The sequence below is a fragment of the Larus michahellis genome, chromosome 3 (genome assembly GCF_964199755.1).
Source record: "Larus michahellis chromosome 3, bLarMic1.1, whole genome shotgun sequence".
Classification (NCBI taxonomy): domain Eukaryota; kingdom Metazoa; phylum Chordata; class Aves; order Charadriiformes; family Laridae; genus Larus; species Larus michahellis.
The window spans coordinates 44,002,899-44,011,563 of NC_133898.1; positions in this window are offsets into that span (position 1 = coordinate 44,002,899).

Consider the following 8,665-nt stretch of genomic DNA (forward strand, 5'->3'; position numbering starts at 1 on the left):
TCCGCAGTCATTCCCGTAGCAGCGCAGTGAAGGTGTTTCTGCTTGCGTTATAACTGGTGGGTACTGATGTAGATGTAAGCGCCTGGTTTTGGCTTGTGGGCCCTCACTGAATTTAGGACAAACTGCTTACTGCTTTCTTGTTCGTAGATTTGTAAGCATAAAAGGAAAGTTTACGCAGACTAGTATTTCTTGACTTTAGTTTTGAAGCATGGCGTGTTGCTAATAATATATCGCTTTCGCAAGTTTTGACGAGGCGGGAGGCAAGAAAATAAGCTGATTCTATGGAGACTGCTGTTGAGGGGCTGCTTCCTTCTGCCGTTGTTGGCTAGCACTGCAACTTAGAGGGCTGGGCAAAGGTCTTTACACGTGGATTCAATTATCCCGACCATCCGAGTCCCTGGAAATAAGTAACGGTTACTGCTTTTGTTCTCCCCATAAAACCCCGAGTATCTTCACGTGGATCTAGAAGGAACGAATACTTGCTCAGCACAGGGAACGGGAAAAGACGAGGTGGAGCTATTTAGAATATACTGTGTTGTCTCAGGCAGTCCAAGCGATTCCTTGAAGTGCAGGGTTGAGCTGTCGGATGTGAGGGCTGGCCAGTTTGACAAAGTGTTGCCGACTGGAACTTTCAGCTTTTCTCTCATCGTTGCCTTTTACCCTGTTAGATGCAGAGTGGGTCGCCCTGTGGGCATTTGTCGTCAGTGCAGGAAGTACTGCAATGGGATGATTTCTGCCAGTTGTGGCTACAGCTCGCATTGTAAAACTGCTCACTTTGTCCAGGAGTGGTGGCAAATCGTAGTCAGGAACAGAAACACCAGAAACGGGGCACGCGATGGCCTACACTGAACACTCTCTTCTCTGTCCCTTAGACACAGAGGCTGTCATCGGTAGCAGAGAGTACACTGTATGTTTCTGACTTTACACCCAGCAGTGATCTGAAAGGAAAAGCGGCATTTCACTGTCCTCAGTTTCATCTGTGTGAGTGTGAAGTCAGTCTGTTTGGTAACGACTATTGCATTAACAGGCTTTTTTTTAACTGTAGGTGGTGGAAGATAGTGCGCTTAAGTCACCAACCTCAGAAGCAGCACCGGCAACACCAGGATAAAGTGAAGGACATCCATCGGGCGATCGTCCATACAGCTAGGATTCTCCAGAGTCATAGTTAGCATGTTGTTTGACTGTCAATAAACATTGTTGAATGTGATGCAGCTGAAGGAGACGGAGAGCTTTTTACATCTCAGAGTAATTTTCAGCGACAAGCGTTGTAATAAGGAATGCCCCCCAGCCCTCCTCCTCTCGCTTAGCTTTTGTAGCTGAGCAGACGGCAGAGGGTATGCAACATCCCTTTGGTCAGTTTGGGTCAGCTGTCCTGGCTACGTGCCCTCCCAGGATCTTGTCTTTTTTCCTCCTGAGTCCTTTCTCAGACCCAGCCTTCGCACCGCACCCCTAGCAGCTCCCTCTGCATCTCCGGGATGATCAGTTCGCCCTCCTCTACGAGCAAAGGAACCCAGAATATCTTCCAGGAAGGAGAACTCAAACCCCACGTGGACTGATGGCGTAAGGTGGGCTGTAGTTAGTGATTTTTCCAGTTAAAGGCTTTACAGACCGTGATTACACTTGCAGTTTCATAGAGTTTGCTCAAACTGCTTACGTTGAGAACTGGAACTGCAAATCAGAATGGCAGACTTGCATTTGGTCTTAAACGGCTATGTTAGGCCTTCTGTAACGTCACCTGCCTGCCTGCAGGAACACTCGGAATTAGGAGAATTTGAGATTTGAGGTTTGTGCGGTGACGTCATCCTGGGAGCTTCGTCCAGTTTTGTATGGACTGTATCTATTTCATTATTTCCCTTTTGATTTTATTATTAGGATTTCATGAAAGCAGTTTAGTTTCTCCTAAGCTCGTAAATCTCTCTCTACCTCTCCTCCTCCTCTCCGTGTACGAGAGGTTGGGGGGGAGCATCTGTCGCCGGCCATTGGCCAATTCGGCCAAAACCACGACAGATTTATTGGCGCCCGACGTGGGGCACGAACGCAGCTCTGATAGATTGCCTGAATAGTTTGAATTCCAGCTTGTTCAGGGAGAACAGAGAGTTCACAGCATGTCGGTCTTACGTGAAATCTGGTATCGTGCCTTTAGAGAGCTTTGTATGAAGTTAATGGACGCAGTGGGGTTTAAGCGGTCAAATATATTGCATGGCCTGTTTCTCGTTTGTGTTTGGACGCGGTGGTCTAAGCGTGCCACGTTGGCATGGGTTTGCCTTCAGAGGTATAAAATAATTGCTTGGATAACGGTTCTGCCTGCCTATCTTGGGCATCTCGTGATGGAGGCTTTTCCTAATTACACTTTCGGGATGGGTTCTTTTCCTAATTACGCTCTTGGTCGTACCTGGGGAAAGTTGACTTTGCCCTTCGGTGATGATGCCAAAGCGACAGTAACAGAATCGGGATGAGAAACCTTCGGGCCGTTTCGAGAGTGAAGGTTACTTTCATTCGTACGTGATCCTGTTGTCGGTTTTCCCGAGTGTGTTGCAGGGCTGGTTTATTGTTAAATATCGGTGCAGGAGTGAGTATGATGTGACATGTGATGTTGCTACTCAGACCCCGGGGCCAAAGCCAAAGACAGCAGAAACTCGGGCAGCCCTGCCACCGAAAGCTGCAGTAGGAATTCAGACAACCCCCCCACGGAAAGCTACAGCAGAAACTCAAACAACTCAGGTGACTGCCCAAGCCGCAACACAGGCACAAACAACGCCACCGGCCCCGACACCAGCCCGAGCGGCATCGGCTGCCCCCCACCGGCCCCGGCATCGGCCAGGCCCACGGCGGCTGCGCCGCCCAGAGGCCCCGGCGAAAGCCACGCCTCCGCCCATACAGGCCAAAGCCACGGCCCGGCCGTAGGGACACCGCCGCCAGCGGCATGGGCTGCCCCCACACGGGCCCCGGCAAACGCCACGGCTCCGGCCCGGAGGCGGTGGAGAAAATGACTAAGACAATAGCTGAGCAAAATGAGAAAAGTGCTAAACTTCTTCATGAAATGCTTGAAAAAGTGTCTGAGAAGGGGAAAGAATCCCACTCTTCCCCTGAACAGAGCCAGGTTGCAGTCATTAAGAAACAACGGTAGCGATTCAGCTTTTGGCCACCTCACTTGCTCTTCCTCACTTGGCGGTACAGTTCTGCTCTGACTTTGCGAGCCTGTCCAGCTTGCTGGTCTCCTGGGCACCGTTTTCCCCACTTCACGGTTCAGTTTTCTATTGGAACCAGAAGAGGGAGGGGCTGGGAAAGGCCAAGTGGGTGCTACTCTTTGCAACGATGGCGTGCTCTCCTGTCATTCCACCTTACGAAACCACGCTCTTACGGTCTTTAGTTCCCCATAGAAGGCAGGAGTGGGTCAGACAACGAGTAAAGAGAACGTCTTGTTTCTGGCCGTGTTTTCCGGTTCCTTCTGGAAAACCGTCTGGGGAGAGTTGCCTCTTAAAATCAGGGCGTGGGGGCGCTCAAAAAGCTCACGCGAATACTGAGTGAGAATGCTTGGGACAGTCTGGTAAGGAACGAAAGCAAAAGGAAGCTTGTTTCTGTATGTTTTCTGCCTTGACCCTATCTTCAAAGAAGCCCATAAATAATTCTTTGGCATCGATTTTGTAATTCCAACATTGCAAAAAGTTTTCCTCTACTGAATACTGTTGGTAATCAAAAAATCAATTTGATACTTCTCTTTCTTTTCAGGACCACAAGAAAAGGAGGCTCTTGGTCACCTCCACCGGTGGAAATAAAATTCGTCTCTCCTTTTGGAAGTGCACTGGATAAAGCCATGGATCGTATTGCAAGAATATGCCCAGTGTGCGAATATGTCTGAGGATAACCGAGCAGTTTAATCCCCCATCAGAACTTCCCCTCGTGGAACGCTACTCTCAGGCTTGTTATTTCAATAAAATTGTTTGCTGCAATTTCATCAGTTCCCATGTAACCACTCGTAAATAGCTTTGTTGTTGATTTCTGGTGGGGAAAACAAGCTACGGGCAGAAACCAATCCATAGGGTCTCACGAGTCATTTAGTTCTTATCCGTAGTCTTACTGGTACAGAACAGGTTTCTTTTTGGCGTTGGTGAACTTAATACTGCGAAGCTTAAAGCTTGATGCCGGTGTCTGCCAAGTAGCGAAGGGTTGTTACAAATCTGCTGAGCCGGGACTTCGTCCTTGCTGGCGGCAGGAGCCCGGCCTGGTGCACCCCAGACCTGGGGGTGTCTCTGTCCCAGACCCTTGGATGCGGCTGCTGCTTTCCCGTTTGCAGGTCAGGCCAGTAGCAAGGCTGAGGGTGCACCACACACATGCACGACAGCAACGCGGCTGGCTACGCAGGCTGCCAGAGACGGGGCCGTGCCTTTACCACCTGCCATCTTGCACTGGGGCAGCTCACAGAAAGCCACCTCTCTGGCTTATTAACGCACGGCGTATATTTTGACAGCTAAGTTATGTGACGGAGGTAGCTCTTTTTCCTGAGAATTCTGGGTCTCTCTCGTGTGCGTGACTTAATTCAGCTTCTTTCCTTCCCTTTGTCTCCCGGCAATGCAGCACAGAGTTGAAACGTAGAGCGTACAGATGACCCCTGCTGCCAGGCGTTGGTTGTCTCTGCTTCCCGATGCCGGATCCCAGCGACAGTGCCACACAGAGCTATTCCTTCCTGCCCAGGAGCAGTTTGCTTCCCGGCCACTTCCCCAGTCCCTCGTCTCCTTCTGCAAGAGGAGGTTCCCTCTCTCCTCCTGGCCTTTCTGGGGCTCAGAACTGAAAACGGCCCTCTTTGCAGTCCTTCCAGACAGGCTTTCGCTGGGACTCCAGCACTAATTATTCCTTCTTATTCCAGCTCCCCTGAAAAGAGCTCAGGCACTTAGATGTCTGCTGTCCCAACGCGGTTCATGGCTCAGTGACCGCGTGGCTGCAGCTGCCTGGCTACGAGGAGATATCAGGAGCAGAAGATTTAACGTTTCCCGCACCAGTTCAGTCCTGCAAAGAGCTGAATTGCTTTCACGTGCCGATGAACGCAGACCCCTTGTTGTGTCTGAATTAGGACTCCATCTGACCCGGAGATGAGGCCCATGTGAACCAAGACCCCCAGAAGCCTTGTCTGGGGTGGGCGCTCCCTGACAGCGGCTGCTCTCCCCTTACTGCCTGCTGGCCAGCTGGTGCTCTGCTCTATTAAGGCATCTTAGCAGCACCGCTGCATTTCTGCCTGGCGATACAGGAGTAGTACTTAATAGCTGTGACTTGGGATTTTTTTTCAAAGGTGTTCTGTTTGGTTTTTTTCTCCACAGACACATTGTTTTTAAAAACTTGAGAAGAAAAGAAGACAGCTCTGCCTTTGAGAAATGGTCCCTGTCCTCATCTGCAGCACTGGCGTGGGCACATCCAGTTGCTCAGAGTCAGTTCCCTTATCAAGTGCTGATCAAGACAAAAGCCCAAACCCAGTGTAAGTAAGGCTATTGCAGGCAGGAGGGAGAAGAGTTTCTGCTGGCTGGGAATGAGTGGCGGATCCGGAGCACACAGGCCACGTGGGAGTCCCGTCCGGAGGAAGCCTGGAAGGAGTGGGAGCACCAGCACATTGCTGTGGCTCAGGCGAGTTTCCCAGTAACGGGCATTGCGGCCAGATCCATTAACCTCTGGTCTTCTGAGTCTGATGTTTTCCCCTTTTTGTCATCTTTAAGATTTGTTACTCACGCCCCTCTCTGCCCTTCCTTAATAAACCGTGACTCCAGGTCTGGAACTTCTGCCAATAGAAAGGAAGCGTGGCGTCAGTCTTTCAGATCTAATAATTGCTTCCTGATCATGTTTGATAAAATGATGGGGGTTTGATAAAAATTAGGGACTTAATTCTGTCGGGAATGCTGAGCCCTGTGTGGGGTGTATGGCTAACCGGGGTCGTTCAGGTGCTCCCTCTGGATGGTTGTATCGGTCTTGGCTGGCAGCTGGCACAGGCGTTTGGGCACACAGTACCGTACCCTGTTCTGCTGAGGACAGCTTCTTGTTCACCTGCTGCATCAACTGGTTTTCCTGCATTGATCTGCCTGGGGTTTGCTTTGTTAAGACAGTGAAACGAACATAATCAGGCTTCTGTTAATTTTGTGCCTTCTACCTAGGAAGCTGTCGGATACAGTTTTAGAGAACTAATGGTGACAAGGCTTTGCTGGTGTGGTATTGCTTGACTTGTGTGGTGGAGAGAAGCCTTAAATTGGCAGGAGAGAGTCACCAACAAGCCGGGCCTGTTGCACGTGTTGCAAATGCATTTGCAGTTGGGCTTGTCAGGTTGCTCTTTGTCAAAGTATGTTTCAGAATGAGATACGCAAAAGCCGCCTGGACACGGTCCTGGGCAGCCTGCTGTAGGTGACCCTGCCTGAGCAGGGGGGCTGGACCAGAGGACCTCCAGTGATTCTGGAAGGCCTTTCTCTTCATTGTGATGCTGGGATTCTGGAATTCGTGCTGGGATTCTGGAATTCGTGCTGGGAGAGGCGAGCGGTGTGGTGTGCTGGGAGTGCCTTGCTCACCACTGTCTCCCTGTGCTGGGAAGGCTGCGTGTATGTTCTGTCCTGAGACACTCAGCGCCTACGTCTGTCTGTGCAGGTGCACCGAGCAAGGTAAAAAAGAGCGTAAGGTCAGAAGTGCCTTTGGGAACCGCTGCGAGCTTCGCCACGGTAGACGGGGACTGCAACTCTTGAACGGAAGTATAGTCGTGTTAGGGAATAACCGCAGGAGGTAGCTGGGTAAAGTGGCTCCAGCGTCAAGTTCTGATCTGTGTTGGTTTTGTTTGTTTTTTCATGGAGAGGGATGTCACATCTGTGGTCTGCATCAGACACAGGGTCTTCGCTGTTGGGGGCTGTTGGGGTAGAGAGCTGAAATTCTTTCCTCGTCTCACCTTCTGCTGTAGCTTTGTGCTTGTGGAGCATCTGCACAAACTCGGCAAGACAATCTGTAGGCTGCACTTGAGTGAAATAAGGCCGATTGTAGGATTCTGGTACAGACCGTCTCTGTCACGCTGGTGGCTTTTTAGACTACAGCTTAGGGCTTGGATGAAATGTAGGGTTTTTGCCTAAACCGCCGGGAGCGGGGAGGCTTTCTGCCTAAGCGGGAAAGACCTGACCCGGTGGTACTCCCTAAATCACCTGCTCACTCACTCGCTAAATCCTCTTTCTGCAGGAGTAAAATCCGGCAAAGTGCAAATTCACTGAACCTGACGACTACGAGAGTGCAGAAAGTGACTTTTCCATCTGCTGCTCCTCCAGTGCTTGTGAGTTGCTTCCTGTTTCTCTGGGGAAAATGTCATGGAACCAGTCATTAACAACAATTCAAAAATTGGTATAACTTTTATAAACCCTTTTATAACCCTTCCCTGAAATCACTTTAGCTTCCACCTCTGGCGGAATGAAAGAACGACGCCTGTCAGCTGCAGCCTCTCCCAGAGAGCTAGGGAGTCTCTCCGTGCAAGAGGGAGTTAAAAGTTGCCTTAAAAGATGCCTGACTGTGTCCTGGGTGGTGTCCTTTCTAAAAGTGAAGGGGTTTTTAGCCCTCCCTGCAAACTGAGTGTGCCGTTTCACCCGGGTATGAGCTAGCAGCCCGGGCTGACTGCCACAAAAAGGAGATGGACAAATTCCCTCTCCTTCTTCCCGATGCGTGGTCCTGCCTCCTTCCTTGTGCCACCTCTTATGCTTGCTGGTTGTCTCTGCAAGGCAGTTGAGCTCTCGAAGCTGGTGGAACACCACCTGCTTTTCTGGGTGAGTTTCCTGCCTGCTCAGGGAGTGAACTTGGCTCCTAAAGTGCTCTAAGGCACTGTTAAGGCAGTGCGAGGTGAGCCACAGGAGTACGGTAGTAGAACAAAGGAGCAGATGGAGAGATGGGAGGCGGCGGCAAGTCCTCTCTTTTGGTGGCAGGGAAGTCAACATGTTTTGTGAAACCATCTCTTCAGCTGCGGCTGGCCATATTTTTAGCTTTTTCGTCAGTAAGCCCATTGCATTGTTGGCCCTTGAAACGGATTTTCAGGTACTACCGTCAGTCAAAACTGACGTCCCTGAACCCTGACTTGGCTGAATGTGATTCTGCTTGAACATGTAATTTCTCCATGTTTATTCTTCTTGGAGCTTTTTAATGCAAAAATCTATCCTCAGCCTGTGACTCGTGGTACGCTCCTTTCTTTGGAAATAGTTTGGAAGTCATAAGTACTTAAGGTGAAGACCAGTGGTAATTTTGGCTGCTAGAAGACAACTGACAATAAGTAACAAAGGGTAAAGTACGAAATCAAGGGAAAGGACAAATGGAGAGTTGTACCTGTTACTGAGAAGCTTTTTAAAATCTGATTTTTCTCAGCTCCCATCTTCCTAACCTGTGTGAGTAGACTTGAACTCAGTGTATTGGGCTTTTTCCTGTTATTTCTCTGTTGATACGTCTGGGTCACTTTTTGTTGGTGATCTCACAGGCATCAGAAAAGCAAAGGATTCTCCTTTTGCTCTGCTGGGAGAGCAAAAAGTCTCCTGAGTGCCATTATTTGCAAGAAATAGAGCTAGAGGTGATGTCTAGGGGATTTTTCACTGCATACTGATGAAACTTCTGTCACTCTCAAGAATAGTTCTGGCTGACGTGAGTCTAGTTGTGCAATTTTTTCCTGTATTTACAGCGAAGA